Below are 19,054 nucleotides of genomic sequence, written 5' to 3'. Positions count from 1 at the left end.
TGGAAGATATGCTACATAAAACAAGGCAGACACAGAAAGACAAATATTGCTTGATCTCATTTACATGTGGAATCTAAAATAGTTAAACTAACAAAAGCAGAGAGTAGAAGGGTGGTGGCCAGGAGTGAGGGAGAAAGGAAAATGGGAGATGTTGGTCGAAGTGTACAGAGTTTCAATTAAAATGAATGAGTTCTGCCCTGGCTGGTATGGCTCAGTGGGTTGGGCATATCCCGTGCACCTAAAGGTTGCTGGTTAGATTCCCAGTCAGGACACATGCTTAGGTTGTGGGCTTCCCAGTACAGGATGTACAGGAGTCAGTGATCAATGCTTCATTTTCACATCAATGTTTCTCTGTCTTTCTCCCCTCCTCTCTCTCTAAAAATCAATTTTAAAAATATTTATTAAAAAATGAATGACACCCTAACCGATTTGGCTCAGTCGATAGAGCATCGGCCTGCAGACTGAAAGGTCCCAGGTTTGATTCCAGTCAAGGGCATGTACCTTGGTTGAGGGCACATCCCCAGTAGGAGATGCGCAGGAGGCAGCTGATCGATGTTTCTCTCTCATCGATGTTTCTAACTCTCTATCCCTCTCTCTTCCTCTCTGTAAAATATCAATAAAAAATATTTTTAAAAAATGACTCTGGAGATCTGATGTATTCTCAACATTTTAATTGCAATAATAGGTAAAAGCGCATCATTTTTCAAAGTCGTGGCTAGACGATACGCTATCTCAGACAGTACATTCCAAAGAGCACACAATCATGAATGGTTTAAAATTATCATGACTTGTGTATTTCCTAAATTTGCATTTCCAGAAAAACATAAACTTGATAGACTTCAATAAAAAAGAAACTAGTACATGAGAAACAAAAATAGTAAAGCAAACCTATTAAAAAGGTCTAATTGGCTTAGTCTTTCAGATTCAGCTTCCTTTTGTGGAGGACAGGGTCCTAAACACATTCTTGAACATGTTCATTATTTATATAATCAAATGACAATAAAACAAGTTCTTTATATGTGTTTTCTTTTTCAGTTTCTATTGTGTGAAATAAACATGAAGCTGTCAAAGAGAATAAACTGAGACAGGCTAAACTAATTTGCCACTGATGATAGTCATTATAAACAATCTGAATACTGTTCCACTTCACTGGGATTTAAATAATCTGTCAAAAAGCCTTAGAGTCTAAAGTCTGCATATGGAATCAGGGGACATGAGGAAGAAATGAGGGTACAGTTAATGAAGCCAACAGAAATACCTTCATTCCTAATACCAAATCAAAAGAACCGCTTTAGGATTACGTTCTTTAAACTCCTCTCTCTCTTCAAATGCTATCCCTAAATAAACAAGTATTGCAAACCCATTCCTTCCTCACTATTTAAAAATACTGCTCAGTGTCTTTAGGAAATTTCTTCTTTCAGGGCCTGTTAGAGACAACATTATTAAATAGGATAAGCCAAATTTCCTCACCCCTAGCAACCACCAATCTACTCCCTGTTTCCATGAATTTGGAGTTGTTTAGATTCCACATATAAGTAAGATCGTACAGTACTTGTGTTTCTCTGCCTAATCTATTTCACTTAGCATAGCATGATGCCCTCAAGATTCATGCATGCTGTCACAAATGGCAGAATTTTCTTCATTTTTATGGCTGAATAATACTCCATCTATAATAATAAAAGTGTAATATGCTAATTAGACTGAATGTCCTTCCAGACATCCTTCCGGACTAAACTGGGGCTGCAGCCACAGGATCAAGGCAGCCACAGTGGCTGGGAGGGAGGAATGGAGGCAGCTGTCTGTGGCTGGGAGGGAGGGATCCAGATCCAGGCAACTGCTCGCAACTCAGCTATGAGGGAGGGATCCAAACAGCCACCCGTGGCTGTAAAGGCCCATTCTTGCACAAATTTCATGCATCAGGCCTCTAGTTTTATATATATTTCACATTTTCTTTATCCATTCATCCTTCAATGGACCCTTAGATTGTTTCCATGTCCTAGCTATTGTAAATAATGCAGCAATTAAAATGGGAGTACAGATAGCTCTTCAAGATGGTGATTTCATATCTTTTGTATAAATACCCAGAAATGGTGTTGCTGGATCATATAGTATCATTCTATTTTTAATTTTTGAAGAACCTCCATATTGCTTTTTATAGAGGCTACCATTTATGTTTCCGTCAATAGTACATAATGTTTCCTTTTCTCTAACTCCTCACTAGCACTTATCTCATCTTTTTTTTTTAATTTATTGATTGATTTTAGAGAGAGGAAAGAGAAACATCAATTTGTTGTTCCACTTATTTATGCATTCATTGGTTGATTCTTGTATGTGCCCTGACCAGAGATAGAGCTCACAATCTTGGTGCATCGGGATGATGCTCTAACCAAATGAGATACCCATCCAGGGCTTGTCTTTTTTATGATAGCCATTCCAACAGGTGTGAGGAGATAATTCACTGTGGTTTTGACTTGCATTTCCCTGTAGGCCACTTCATATCTTCTTTAGAAAAATATCTATTCAGGTCCTTTGACCCTTTTTTAATAGGATTCCTTGGTTTTGTCCTGTTTTGGCTTTTGTTGCTATTGAGTAGTATAAGGTCCTTATATATTTTGGATATTAACACCTTACCAGATGTATGATTTGCAAATATTTTCTCTCATTCCATAGGTTGCCTTGACATTTTTTATTGTTTTGCAGTTCAGAAGATTTTTAGCTTGGTATAGTCCCACTCATTTATTTTTTATTTTTTTTATTTTTTTTATTTTTCGCTTAAAGTATTACAAAGGGTATTACTTAAGTGTCCTTTATTCCCCCCCGCCCTTGACAAGCCCCTGCCCTCCCTTACCCCCCAGTGTCTTATGTCCATTAGTTATGCTTATATGCATGCATACAAGTCCTTCGGTTGATCTCTTACTCCCCTCCCTCCTGTCCCCCAACCCTCCCTGGCCTTCCCACTGCAGTCCGACAATCAGTTTGAGGCAGCTCTGCCACTGTATTTATTATTGTTCAAAAGTTTGTAATGGTCTTAATTATCCATGAAAGAGTGAGATCATGTGGTATTTTTCCTTCATTGACTGGCTTGTTTCACTTAGCATAATGCTCTCCAGTTCCATCCATGCTGTTGCAAATGGTAGGAGTTCCTTCTTTTTAACAGCAGCATAGTATTCCATCGTGTAGATGTACCACAGCTTTCTAATCCATTCATCTACTGATGGGCACTTAGGCTGTTTCCAGATCTTAGCTATGGTGAATTGTGCTGCTATGAACATCTGGGTACATATATCCTTTCTGATTGGTGTTTTTGGTTTCTTGGGATATATTCCTAGAAGTGGGATCACAGGGTCAAATGGGAGTTCCATTTCCAATTTTTTGAGGAACCTCCATACTGCCTTCCACAGTGGCTGCACCAGTCTGCATTCCCACCAGCAGTGCACAAGTGTTCCTTTTTCTCCACATCCTCTCCAGCACTTGTCGTTTGTTGATTTGTTGATGATGGCCATTCTGACAGGTGTGAGATGGTACCTCATTGTTGTTTTGATTTGCATCTCTCGGATGATTAGTGACTTTGAGCATGTTTTCATATGTCTCTTGGCTTTCTGAATGTCCTCTTTTGAAAGGTGTCTATTTAGATCCTTTGCCCATTTTTTGATTGGATTGTTTATCTTCTTTTTGTTAAGTTGTATGAGTTCCCTATAAATTTTGGAGATTAAGCCCTTATCAGATATGACGTTGGCAAATATGTTTTCCCACGAGGTGGGTTTTCTTGTTGTTTTGTTGATGGTTTCTTTTGCTGTGCAGAAGCTTTTTATTTTGATGTAGTCCCATTTGTTCAGTTTCTCTTTAGTTTCAACTGCCCTAGGAGCTGTATCAGTGAAGAAATTGTTTTGGCATAAATCTGAGATTTTGTTGCCTTTGTATTCTTCTAGAATTTTTATGGTTTCCTGTCGTACATTTAAGTCCTTTATCTATTTTTGCTTTTATTACTTGTGCTTTTGTTTTGTTTGTTTGTTTTGTTAATCCTCACCCAAGGATATTTTTTCCATTGATTTTTTTAGAGAGAGTGGAAGGGAGGGAGCGGGAGGAGAAAAAGAGGGAGAGAGAGAGAGAGACATTGATGTGAGACACATATTGATTGGTGGCCTCTCACATGAGTCCTCAACCTGGACCAAGAATTGAACCTTCAACCCAGGTACATGCCCTTGACCAGGGTTCAAACTCATGATCTTTTGGTGCATGGGCTGATACTCTAACCACTGAGCAATACTTGCAGGCATTATTGCTTGTGCTTTTAGTGTAAGATCCAAAATAATCATTATCAAGAACAATGACCTTACCAAAGTTATTGCTCCCTCTCTTTTCTTTTAGTACTTTTACAATTTTAGGTCTTATATTTAACACATTTTGAGTTCATTATTGTGAGTAATAAGAGATAGGGGTCTAGCTTCATTCTTTTGCATGTGAATATCCAATTTTCCCAGCACCATTTATTGAAGAAACTATTTTCCCCATTGAGTATTCTTGGCTACTCTGGCAAATATTAGTTTGCTGTATCTGTGTGGGTTTACTTCTGGGCTCTTAATTTAGTTCCATTGATCTATGTATCTCTTTTTATGACAGCATCATACCATTTTGATAATTATACCAGTACCATACTATTTGACTCATAGCTTCATAGGATAGTTTGAACTCAGGAAGTGTGATGTAACCAAATTTGTTCTTCTTTCTTAAGATTGCTTTGGCTATTCAAGGTTTCTTTTGGTTCCATAAATGCATTCATGTGGGGCTTCTGGGTAAGTTCCCTTGTGGGTGGGCTGCTGGCCACATTCTGTAGACAGATGGGGCCACTGATTGGGCTCTGCAATCACCTCTGGTCAGACGGGGTCAAAGTCTCTGGTCTCTAGCAGTGTTGGATTCCACTGGTTGGATTCCACAGTTGGGCAGGGTTGCGGGCCTTGCTCTGAAATTCCTCCTGGTTGAGTGGGGCCTCAGACTGTGCTTCTGGACTAGATGGTGCCAAGTTCAGGAGAGGCTGCAGGACCCCAGTGATTCCTATGAGGTAAGACATGTCTACCTTAAGCTCTCTTTTTCCTCCCAAAGAATCCATAGGCCCAGGGGGTCCTCTCTATGCTGGCCTAGGGAGGGCAATGGATTCAAAGTATAGCTGCTCCTCTCACTTCTACTGTGGGCTGTCTCAGTGTCTATTGTCCAGGGTAGTGCTTCATCCTCACTCCTGAGTTCTGGGATTTTCACAATGGTGTCTAGACTACAGACAGTTACTGGTTAGTCTTTGGGGAGCTGGGGGAGGCTAAAGTTGGCAACATCCTATGTTACCATCTTAACATCACTCTTAAGATATTTCAACATCTATTTACATCGGCATATATAAATTAATCTAAATTACACAAACAGAAAAAGGACAAAGACTAGCGGGCAATTTGTAGAAGAAAAAAACTCACATGGCTAATACGCATATGAGAAGATGCTTAACCTAATAACCAAGGAAATGCCAATAAAAACCAGAGTAAGATACTATTTCATGTTTAAAACTCTGGAGAAAAAAAAAAGAAGACTGAAAAGTCTAACGATATCGGCAGAGATGTTAAAGAAGGAAACTCTCACTCATAACTGATGTGTCCTGGGTGAGGGCTCTAGAAAACAGATTAAAGCTTCATTTTGCTTTCCAGGAAATCAAATTTCTGGAGACTCACCTCCCTTTTTATAATATAACAAGCTCTGGATAATGGTGAGAATTTCAAGTCAAGAGAAAGGGGATTTGTATGCTAGTGAGAAGGTTAAGATGTCTTCAGGCAAGAGAGCTTTTAGCCCTCCCTTAAATCTCACCAACAATCAACTGTCAACACAACCTTCAATCAAACCAGACCTTCCTGTTCCTTTAATGAGACTAATTCTTTTCTCTTAGCTCCTTATTCCTGCTCAACTGAGTGGGTCCAGTCAACTGAGTAAACTAAAAAAAATAAATCCCTCACCTCCCTTCTGCCAAACAGAAACTAGAATAAAACTTTGTGTCCTTATCAAGGCAACTGCCTCAGTGCTTATCTTTGAGTAAATAAGGAGACAGCCATAAGAGCCAAAGGGTCCAGCACCAGACCCTCTGCTTGTTCCCAGCAGACCCCAACGGAGAACAATTTGGAAGGGAGAATAAATAAAATAAACTAATACTATTTTGCGTAATAGAATAGAGGACTGACTTAATGAACAGCAACACACCTTACAAATTATGAGGCAGCCCAGCTGGTGTGGCTCAGTGGTTAAGCATCGACCTATGAACCAGGAGGTCACACGGTTGACTCCCAGTCAGGGCACATGCCCGGGTTGCAGGCTCAATCCCCAGTGGGGGGCATGCAGGAAGCAGCTAATCAGTGATTCTCTCTCATCATTGATGTTTCTATCTCTCTCTCCCTCTCCCTTCCTCTCTGAAGTCAATAAAAATATATTTTTTAAAAAAACAAATTATGAGGCATTTAGGGATATATTTTCCTTATTCTTATTTGTCTAAACAATACTGTCTCTGGAAATTCATGTTGTCCATAAAATGAGAGCTTTTAGTGTGAGAGAGAGAGAGGAAGGAGAGGGGGGAAGAAAGGGGGAGAGATAAAGAGAGACACAGATTTGAGTGAGGACACAGAAGTGACTCAACTTACACTAGCTGTAAGATCTTGTAAGGACACAAAGGAGAACTACTGCCCACTCTGGACTATAGTGTGAGACTTGAGTACCAAATTCTTCATGTCCATCTAGACACTTCTATTGTGGTCAGATCTACTATCGCATTACCTTGGATCAGATGACTGCTATTACTTTAGGCCCAACCACTCAGACTTGAGAAAAAATACTCCAAGAGAAAAGAAAGGAAAGGAATTGTTCTTAGGGTGAGATCAAACCCTATGGATAGGTGCCAGGCTTCCCAAACACTACCCGGAGATACTCATGGGGAGTTAGAAGCAGGAACTATATGAAATAGGAACAATGCTCATAAGAAGATTCTCAGTTTCCTTACCAGCTTCTTATAGTTGCTGACTTCATTTGAGGCCACATCCCTCCAATCTCTACCTCCTTCTTTACATCACCTTCTCCTCTATGTATATAACATCTTATGGCCTCTCTCTAGGACATTTGCAACTGGATTTAAGGTCTACCAGGATAATCTACTCACATCAAAGCCTTAATCTAATCTAATCTGCAAAGATGTTTTAATTACACAGTAATATTTATAGATTCCAGGGATTAGGATCTGATATCTTTGTGTGATCATTTTCCAGCATCTACAGTCATCCTCCTCTTCCTCTTAGATCCTCTAAAAGGTCATATTTATCGCCTACATTTAAATTTTCAACTCCTACCTTTTAATTTCTTTTAATTGCCCCCCAACTTTTCAGCAAAGCAAGTCAAATGCCCTCATACAGTCATGTGTGAGTTGCTGGTAACAGAGTGGAAAATAAGAAAGCATGCTATGAAATGGAAGGATACCTTGTCCATCTCAAACTCTCTGCTTGCCCCTATGCAGAGAAGCAGCAGTCAGTCTGTCAGAGAGATGTGGCTGAGAGTTCCAGGAAATAACCAGTGGCCACAGGTGAGTGGGTGTGTAGTAGCGTTGAAAGCAATGAAAAGGCATAAGATGCTAAGATCATTTTGCATAAGATGCTAAGATCATTTTCCAAGTTAATATCCCAATAGAGCCTGCAAATAAAAACTTCCAATTTTCTACCCTATGTTTGAGTAAGCTCACCCTGAAAAGGGAGCAAATAAAGACTTTTACCCCAGAACTTAAATGCTTTCACAATGATCTTTCTTCCATCCCTTTGCCCCTTTCAAAGTTTCCACTCCCACACAGCTCCCTCTTTTCTCCTCCTTTTCCCTACCTCCCAGCCTCCCTCCCCTCTCTCCCCCGACAGCCCCTTGTCTCCTAGTAACACTGTTAACTCAAACAAGACTCCCCAAAATCATTATCTACTCCTGCCTTTCTCACCACTACCATTATAAGCATCACTCAAAACCAAAAGAAAAAAAAAGTAGCTTGATTCCTCACAGTGCATGACCATGGAAAATGACAGATCGAGATATAATGCATTGTGTGCGCTGCCAATGGTGATATTGCTATAGTAATTTCATCATCCTGACACGTTCATAATACCCTGACACTGCTGTCTTATTACACCCCATGCTACGGGGTTGCTGCCTAAGCTGTACAGCTCAGGGTGACACACTGCACCGAGCACAGCAGCATCACCGCTTACATCTCACCTAAATGCTCCACCAGGTGCTGGGGCGTGTTCAGCACTGCCCGGGTGGGGGAATGAAGTGCATGAGGACAAGGGCAAGGGGTGTTGGTACCTGATTGAAATGGAAACTAAATGGCTTTTTCAGCCGGGCTTTTCTGAGGAGGTGCTCCTGCACAAGGCCATCAACATCAGCTGGGAAACATTGACAAATAGGCTGGTCACAAAGCAGAGGAGATTCTCCTGAATGACGCAATTACTGGTAGACAAGGGGGCCTCTCACCCTCTCAACGATGAAGCTGAAGCGTTAACAGTCCACAGTGAGCCAAGGAAGTCAGCTGTCAATGAAACCCATGCATCTTTATCCCTGTCCCTACACTCTGCACCCTTCCCAACCTTTGCACCCCAAAAATAAGCAAAACAAAACAAACCCAGCAGGGGTTTTGGCTTTGTTTTGTTTCAAATAATTTTTTATTGATTTTTAGGAAGAGGGGAAGGAAAGGGAGAGAGAGAGACAAACATTGATGTGAGAGCAAAATATCCATCAACTGCCGCCTGCACACTCCCTACCAGGGGATCAAGCCCGCAACCCAGGCATGTGCCCTGACTGGGAATCAAACTGGCAACCTTTTGTTGCCCGACCAATTGAGCCACATCGGCCAGGGCCTAGCAGTTTTTAAGTGATGATTACAAGATTCTAGTGTCTACTTTGAATGAGCAAAATCAATCGCCCTCATTTAGGTTCCCCAGAAGCAAACCCTATGGCAACCATTCAAGCACAAGAAGTTTCTTTGGGAGGTACAGGAAGCATACCTCCAGTAGGTGAGTGGCAAGTGAGAGGGAAGAGAAGGAAGCCAATGAAATTATGATGGCAAAGCAGCTGCCACAATGGGGGCACTGGAGCTTAATCCCATGGGGAAACTGGGAAACAGTATAAAACACACATCCCCAGGACATCCCACTCCAGGGGTAAGGGGGTGGGGTATCTGCTCCTAAACCCCCTTCAGCCATTGGGGGGTTTAAGTGACTTCTGGTCACTCATTCCATCCTGCTAGGTACAGGATAGCATCACCCCCAACAGAACCCCTGGAAACTGCAGATTTAATTAGTGATGTGGATAGTCGTTGATATCAAACCCTAAAACTAAGTCACAGGAACAAATCTCTGCCAACACACAAAAAAGTACTAGGCTAAGACTCAACGACCCAGAGAGAGCTTCGCTATTGTCATAAAACCATGGTTATAATTAGTATGCTATGCGCTTTGGATTAGAGGAAACACTCATAGTGGCTTGTACCCATTGGTTTTCATTTTGCACAAGAACAAGTGTACAAGTTTTTTCCCATGGTGCTCAGGCAGCTGCATTCTCAGTGAGCCAAGTTAGGGTTGGCAAGGAAAATTGTGAAGGAGGTGAGGTTTGCTTTCTTTTTCTCAGCCTCCTCTTTCTGCTTTTTAGCTCTTCTCTTGGAGCTCCTTCCCCACCCAGACCCTGTCAAGACCACGTCTCAGGAAAGGTTCTGATATTAGTCATTGACACCTAATTATAACTTTCATTCATTTAAACATATTTACTAATCAACTTATTTTAGGCCTGACACCGTGCTGGGTGCTGGGGTTATAGAACTATAACTCACAATCTCTGTCTATACAGTGTGATAAGTATTGGATTAAGACAGAGTGGTATGAGAGCCTTGGGAGAGGCTGCTAGAAAGTGTTTCTTGAATAATTGGTGAGTCAAAGGCTTTCACCCTTGTTAAATGCACTTCAAGAATCACTGAGCAGCCAGAAAGGATTAGGGAATGGAAGGAAGCCCCTTGCTCCAAATTCCTAAATCCCATGCTGTTGCCATAAAGAGTTAATGCATTTGGGCAGTTTCCTGTTCCACCTACATGTATAGGGATGGCCTATTGCCACAGCCTACAGAACAAATTGAAAACTGAGCAGCAATCAGCAGTGGGCACACCTGTTCTGAAATCCTGCTGTGCATAAAGGATGTTTTTTAATTTGCTTGCACATTCTGGGGGGAAAAAAAAAGAGGGAGATTTTCTATTTATAGATGAATTCAACATTTGGATAATAATGTTCTCTTGGCTTATTATTTAGTATGGAAATTTCCTCATGTATTTCTGGCTACACCTGTTTGGGTCCCTCATCCCTGCATCTCAGAGCCCAAAGAAAAGTCTCTGTGTCTCGCATTTTTTCATCTGCAGAAAGAAGCTAATAATACCTCCCAGAGAAGTTGCGAGGACTGAATGAAATAATGTAAAGCACTTGGAGACCAATGGCTGACACTGTGGAGGCTGTTAGTGCTGTGGGGAGTTTAGAAAAGCAGTGTTCAAGAGGTCATTGCTCCCAACAAGCTCCAAGTTTGTCTGAGAAATTACAATCAAATCTTAGGCTGTGCTTTATAAGAATAGTTATCAAATGCTTCCTGACTTCTTAGAAAGGAAACAAATAGACCCTTGAAAATACAGATATGCATGGAAAGAGGCTAACCTGACCACCTCACCACCCAAGAGCTGCCATTCTCAAGTATGTAAGCAGCTGGTCAATAAGCAGGACATCATCATAGCCTGAGGGCTACCCTACCGTGTTACACACAAACACAACTAAGCACAGGATTCCAGACGTTTGGCTTAGACACACACACACACACGCACACGCACACACACACGCACACACAACAAACACAGTGATACCCATTCAACAAACACATCTAATTCAAGAGAGTTTACGTGTTATAATAATATTAGTGCACTCCTTTCTTTATTTTTTTAATCCTCAATGGGGGATATGTTTTTATTGATTTTTAGAGAGAAAGGAAAGGAGAGAGAGAGAATGACAGAAAAACAACATAAGAGAGAAACATCAATCAGTTGCCTCCCTTACGTGCCTCAACTGGGAACAGAACCTTCAACCTTTTGGTATACAGAGGATGTTCTAATCAACTGAGCCACCCGACCAGGGCTGCACTCCTTTTCTGTAGTGTAAATTGCAATGTCAGAATTATCTTCCAAACCAGGGTCAGTAAACTCTTCAAAGGTCGAAATAGTAAACATTTTAGACTTTACAAGCCAAGAAGCAATATCCTCAATTCTTAGGCAATCATCTATATATATAAAAACCTAAACGACAGGCTGGTAGCTATGACGTGCACTGACCACCAGGGGGCAGAAGCAGAAACCACAGGCATGGAAACATGGAACAGACTGATGACTCTTAGAGGGAAGGGGGAAGGGAGTCGGTGAGAAGAGATTAACCAAAGATCTTAGATGCATACTAGAGGCCTAGTGCATGGATTCGTGCACTAGTGGGGTCCCTAGGCCTGGCCTGCGGGGATTGGGCCAAAACCGGCTCTCCGACATCCCCCAAGGGGTATTATATTGCGAGAGGGTGCAGGTCAGGCCAAGGGACCCCACCGGTGCACAAATCCATGCACCAGGCCTCTAGTTCTAGTATAAAGACTAACAGTCTTTTTAAATTTTGCATTTAAATATGTAAAAACCATCCAGAGCCTAAGAACTGGATCTGGCCCTGGAGTCTGTAATTTGCCAACCTGTATTCTAAAAAAATGAAACTAAGAGTTTCAACTGTTGTGTTGCTTTATAAATTTCAATACAAATAAGAATGCAGTTCCTGCTTAATAGACATTCTCCAGAGGTGTATTGTATCCGTCACTTACCTACAAGAAATCGTCTATGAATCCTAATGTGTCCCCAAGCCCAACACATACCCATTTCCACCTGAAATGACACATCTACTATTGCCTGAAATTTCTCCATTCAAACTTCATTTTTTGCACTAAATAGATCTTTTTTTTTTAATGAACACACTTAGAGGGATAGTACATTAAGTTACCAAATCTTTAACAATAACTTATTTTCTGAAATGACTTTTTCTTCACGTGGGAAATCTTGAACAATGTATGAAAAATAAAAGAACACCAAAATAAGTGAAAGTAAACAAGGAGGGTCCTCGAAGAAATTTGGAATGTCTCCTAATTACATGTCAATTAAAAAGACAATTAGAGCCCTAGCTGGTTTTCCTCACTGGATAGAGCATAGGCCTGTAGACTGAAGGGTTCCAGGTTTGATTTTAGTCAAGGGCACATGCCCAGGTTGCAGACTCCATCCCCAGGAAGGGGTGTGCGGGAGGCAGCAGATCAATAATTCTCTCTCATCATAGATGTTTCTATCTCTCTCTCCCTCTCCCTTCCTCTCTGAAATCATTAAAAATATATATTTTTTACTCATACAACTTAACAAAAGGAAAATAAAAACTCCAATCAAAAAATGGGCAATGGACCTAAATAGATACTTTTCGAAAGAAGACATAAGGAAGGCCAAGAGACATATAAAAATATGCTCAAAGTCACTAATCATCTGAAAGATGCAAATCAAAACAACAATCCGGTACCATCTCACACCTGTCAGAATGGCTATCATCAACAAATCAACAAATGACAAGTGCTGGAGACGATGCAGAGAAAAAGGAACCCTCATACACTACTGGTGGGAATGCAGACTGGTGCAGCCACTGTGCAAAACAGTATGGAGTTTCCTCAAAAAACTAAAAATGGAACTCCCATTTGACCCAGTGATCCCATTTCTAGGAATATATCCCAAGAAACCAGAAACACCAATCAGAAAGGATATATGCACCCATATGTTCATAGCAGCACAATTCACCATAGCCAAGATCTGGAAACAGCCTAAGTGCCCATCAGCAGATGAGTGGATTAAAAACCTGTGGTACATCTACACAATGGAATACTATGCTTCGGTAAAAAAGAAGAAATTCTTACCATTTGCAACAGCATGGCTAGACCTGGAGAGCATTATGCTAAGTGAAATAAGCCAGTCAGAGAAGATAAATATCACATGACCTCACTCATTTATGGAATATAATGAACAATATAAACTGATGAACAAAAACAGATCCAGAGACAGAGAAGCATCAATCAGACCATCAAAACTCAGAGGGAAGGTAGGGGAGGGTGGGGGTAAGGGGGAGAGGTCAACCAAAGGACTTGTATGCATGCATATAAGCCTAACCAATGGACACAGACACCAGGGGGATGAGGGCATGAGTGGGCAGGGGGGCCAATGGGGCAATAAGGACACATATGTAATACCTTAACCAATAAAGAAAAAAATTATTTAAAGAAATAAAAATAAGCAAAAGGTATATATATAGTTTCCCTAGAAACAGAGTAAAATAGTGATGGTGCCTACAGACTCCGGAGACTAAGTCTAGTTCTCACCAATTGTATAACCTTGGGCAAGTCAGTTAACCTCAGTGAGTTTCAGTTTAATTATCTCAAAAATGAGAATGATAATAAGATCTAACTCAGAGTGTTGATGTAAGGATTAAATCAGATAAATATATGAAGAGCACCTAGAATGGTATTGTCACATAGAAGAGTCTCAGTAACTGGTAGCAATGATTGTTTGAACAGTTCTCAATTTTAGTGCAAAGAGCAAATGTAGAATTTGTCCAAAATTCATACTCCCATCCTTAAAGATTTTGACTGGAAACTTCTGGGAGGGGAGACAGCAGTCTACATTTTAATAAGAATGTTGGATGATTCTGCTGTCAGAGATACAGACCATAATTTAAAAAATAATATCCTACAAAACTAATCAAAAGTGTAATATAAATCAGAAGTTGGATTAGTGGTTACATGAAAGAATGTGGGAAAGGGTGGTAACTGAGAGGGGGCTTGAGGGGACAGCAGAGGTTCAGGCAATGGCCTATACCTTGGCCCAGGTATTGGTGACAGGGTTATGTTTACCCTGTGAGAATTTATCAAGATACACACTTATGGTTTATGTGCTTTTCTGTATGTAAAAAGTAAAAATCAAAAACTAATGCGAGAGGAACCAAGATGGTGGCATAGGTAAACACCTATACTTGCTGCCTCTCACAACCACATCAAAATAACAACTAAAAGGCAGAACAATTGCCACCCAGAACCACGGGAAAGCTGGATGACTGGAAGTTCCACAAATAGAGAGGTGAGGAAAGCCCATTGAGACCGGTAAGAGGTGCGGAGGCGCAGAAAGTGCTGGCACCTGGATGTGCTGCTCTTTTAATCAGGAGGAAGATACAAGCTCATGCTTGCTCTGAACTCCAGTTCCAGGCGAGACTCTGGGGGACCCAGACACTTACAGGGAGAAACTGGACTGTCTGGCATCAGGACAGGAACACAGGACGGCTTTCTCTCAGAGGTGCTCACAGCGATCATTGTTCCTGCACAGAGACCCGGGGACCGCTCTGGTGCAGGGCTGACTGGCAGTCATTGCTGTTTGCTCCGTCCTGGCGATTCCCAGAGACCCCGCCCCACCCAAGTTGTGAGCAGAGGCTTTTGCATATGAATGGCCTGTCTTCTCTCTGCCTAAAACCTGTCAAACTGCAGCTGGGTCAGAGAGCCCGAGAGCTTGCAAAAGAAGGCCCAAGGCCAGCAGCAACAGCCTGCCTTGCTTCACAGCTGGGCCTCATCTGGGCCCTTCCAAACCCCATACAAAGAGGAGGAATCTGCAGATGTCTCTGTAGCTCCTGAGGGGTGGCCCCAGACAGTGGCTGACTTTGCACCTCCTTGGAGATCCAAGAGCCAGTGTACCCTGTGGTCAGAGTGAGACCAAACTGGATTATAACTCTTCACATCCATAAGAGACACACTCAAGGGGCAGACTCAGTGAGCACCAAAGCCCCACTGAAGCAAGTCCTGCCCCATAAGGGTGTCTCCTGTGCAACAGATTTTCCAGTGTAGACACAGCTGGTCATCACAGCCAATTGGCCTGGAGATCAATTCCTCCCAGTGATATCAACAGCAATCAAGGCTTAACTACAACAAGACTGTGTAAACAGCCCACAAAGGGGTGCACCAAGAGTGTCCACCTCAGGTAATTAGGGAGGCTGAGCCACTGGGCCCTATAGGACACCTAGCACACAAAGCCACTCTATCAACACAGGGAAGCAGCCAAAACGTGGAGACAAAGAAACATGTCACAAATGAAAGAAATGGAGGAAAGCAAAATACTGAATATACAGTTCAAAACCACGGTTATAAGGTTACTCAAGAATCTTCTAGAAACCTCCGAGAAATTTAGTGAGACCCTCAAGGATATGAAAAAGGACCAATTAGAAATTAAGCATACACTGACTTAAATAAAGAATAATATACAGAGATCCAACAGCAGACTAGAGGATTGCGAGAATCAAGTCAAAGATTTGAAATGCGAAGAAGCAAAAAACACCCAACCGGAAAAGCAAAAAGAAAAAAGAATCCAAAAATATGAAGATAGTGTAAGGAGTCTCTGGGACAACTTCAAGTGTACCAACATCCGAATTATGGGGGTGCCAGAAGATGAGAGAGAGCAAGATATTGAAAACCTATTTGAAGAAATAATAACAGAAAACTTCCCCTACCTGGTGAAAGAAATAGACTTACAATTCCAGGAAGTGCAGAGAACCCCAAACAAGAGGAATCCAAAGAGGACCACACCAAGACACATCATAATTAAAATGCCAAAGGCAAAAGACAAAGAGAGAATCTTAAAAGCAGCAAGAGAAAAACAGCTAGTTACCTACAAGGGAGTACCCATATGACTGTCAGCTGATTTCTCAACAGAAACTTTGCAGGCCAGAAGGGAGTGGCAAGAAATATTCAAAGTGATGAATACCAAGAACCTACAACCAAGATTACTCTACCCAGCAAAGCTATCATTTAGAATTGAAAGTCAGATAAAGAGCTTCACAGATAAGAACAAGCTAAAGGAGTTCATCACCGCCAAACCAGTATTATATGACATGCTGAAAGGTATCCTTTAAGAAGAGGAAGAAGAAGAAAAAGGTAAAGATACAAACTATGAACAACAAAGTGACAACAAATACATATCTATCAACAAGTGAATCTAAAAATCAAGTGAATAAAAAACATCTGATGAACAGAATAAACTGGTGAATATAATAGAATCAGGGGCATAGAAAAGGAGTGGACTGACAATTCTTGGGGTGGGGGAGGTGTGGAGGGTGTGGGAAGAGACTGGACAAAAATCAAACACCTATGGCCGAGGACAATGATGGGGGATAAGGGCATGGGATGGGGTGGGAACCGGGTGGAGGGAAGCTATCGGGAGAGAAAAAAGAGGAACAACTGTAATAATCTGAACAATAAAGACTTATTTAAAAAAAAAAAAAAGAACTCGTAACTCAATAAAAGGAAGACAACACAGTTAAAATGAACAAAATACATGAAAAGTAATTTTACTAAAGGTGATGCATAGAATGCCAAAATGCGTATGTACAGATGCTTCACATTTTTAGTCATAAAGAAAATGCGATTAATACCACTACCTCCCCTACTCAAAGGGCTAAAATTAAAAAGCATAATGATATTAAGTGTTAGTAAGATTGTGGAATAATTGGAATACTCAGACATAGCTGGTGGATATGTAAAACAATAGAGCCACTTTAATAACTGTTTCACAGCTTCTTAGAAAAAGTTCATACACTTACCATGTATCTCAGGAATTCCTCTCCAAGGTATCTCTTCAAAAGAAAACACGCATTCACTCATTTCTTTAAAAAATTGTTACACAAAAGCTTATAGCAATTTTATTCATAACAGCTAAAAACTGAAAACAACCCAAATACAATGTAAAAAATAAACTCCTCCATGCAACACCATAGATAAATCTCTAATACATGTTGAGTGGGGAGGGAAAAAAAACTAATGCAAAATATTATGTGCCTACTACATAATTTCATTCTCATGAAACTCTAGGAAAGACAAATTTGGGGTTGAGAGATGGGGATTGATTGGGAAAGAGCACATGGGGACCATCTGGGCAGATGGAAATGGTCTATATTTTTATTGTATATATGTTTAATAAAACTTATGGAAGCATTTTATTGCATATAAATTACACTTCAATAAAGTCAATTTTTTTTCAAATAAAAAGTTGACTTTTTTTACATCTCTAAATATATGTTGACACTGTTTATATAATAAAAAAGATGAATATTAAACGTGGAATAAGAAGAGCAACCATTGATTGTGTTTGCTGTGTGCCCAGAACCAGTCCTCAGCATTTTTAAAGGATTGTATCATTAAAATTTTCCGTTAAAAAAATGGCTTAAGTTTTATTGCTGCTCCTACTCTACAGATGAGGAAAATGAAGCTTTTTTAGTTAATAAGTGACGGTTAAACAATGTGCGTGGCTTGGAAAGCCAGATCCATCTATCTCCAAAGGATCCCATACTCAAGACTGCGCCATGCTTTCCCCCAAAGGAGGAAGACACTGCACTCTGGGCAGCCAAGAGTTATTACAATAAAATGCTCTTAACAAGATGCCAACAAAGACAAAAGTAAGTGCATTTGTCGCATGGGAAGAACAGAAACATAATAATAACCTATCAAGAAGCTTTTCAAGGACCACTGATGTCAACAGACCATCAAGTCTGAACAGAGGGAACTGCAAACGTAATTACTGCAGCAGGAAAAGTCTAGTTTAAAATACAGATTGATCTCAAAGGTACAAAGATCCTTGTTATTATTCTTATTTGATAAGGGAAATTAACTTATAAATAAGGGCAGACATTTACAAGGAATAAAAGAATATATACTATCTTCCTACACTTTTTCTTGCTTTATTTACCAGAATGCTTGTGTTCTTACCTCATATTGTTTTACAAGCGAAGTCTTTTAATTTTTTAAGAACAGTATCATATTAAATAAATAGATCCAGCTCCAGAAAACAAAACAAAAAATGGAAAGCCACCTAAATAATTCTAGAAAAGCAAATACAAACCTAATACTGAAACCTCACAAAGACAGTACAAAAAAACTTTTCTTATCTTGTATTTTGTTATTAAATTAATGGGGTGACATTGGTTAATAAGATTATATAGGTTTCAAATATACATTTCTATGATATGTGATCTGTATATTGCATTTTTGCCCACCACCCAAAGTCAAATCACCTTCTATCACCATAAATATGGCCCTTTTACCCTTTACTACTCCCCCCAGGCCTCTTCCCTGTTGTAACCACCAAACTACCCTAGTATTGTCTGTGTCTATGAGTTTCAGTTTTACATACCACATATGAGTGAAATCATATGGTTCTTAGCTTTTTCTGACTGACTTATTTTACTTATTATTCTCAAATCCCATCCATGTTGTTGCAAATGGCAGTATTTCTTTTTTTTTTTTTTTTTTTTTTTTTTTTTTTTTTTTTTTTTTTTTTTATTTTCCTCTTAAAGTATTACAAAGGGTATTACATAAGTATCCTTTTTCCCCCCCCCCGCCCTTGACAAACCACTACCCTCCCTTACCCCCCAGTGTCTTATGTCCATTAGTTATGCTTATATGCATGCATACAAGTCCTTCGGTTGATCTCTTACTCCCCTCCCTCCTGCCCCCCAACTCTCTCTGGCCTTCCCACTGCAGTTTGACAATCAGTTTGAGGCAGCTCTGCCTCTGTATCTATTATTGTTCAAAAGTTTGTAATGGTCTTTATTATCCATGAATGAGTGAGATCATGTGGTATTTTTCCTTCATTGACTGGCTTGTTTCACTTAGCATAATGCTCTCCAGTTCCATCCATGATGTTGCAAATGGTAGGAGTTCCTTCTTTTTAACAGCAGCATAGTATTCCATCGTGTAGATGTACCACAGTTTTCTAATCCATTCATCTACTGATGGGCACTTAGGCTGTTTCCAGATCTTAGCTATGGTGAATTGTGCTGCTATGAACATCTGGGTGCATATATCCTTTCTGATAGGTGTTTCTGGTTTCTTGGGATAT

The sequence above is a fragment of the Myotis yumanensis genome, unplaced genomic scaffold (genome assembly GCF_028538775.1).
Source record: "Myotis yumanensis isolate MYYU_CA2020_CCGP unplaced genomic scaffold, mMyoYum1.0.hap1 SCAF_1, whole genome shotgun sequence".
Classification (NCBI taxonomy): domain Eukaryota; kingdom Metazoa; phylum Chordata; class Mammalia; order Chiroptera; family Vespertilionidae; genus Myotis; species Myotis yumanensis.
The sequence above is the reverse complement of the archived record's forward strand: the minus strand, read 5'-3'. Positions refer to the sequence as shown.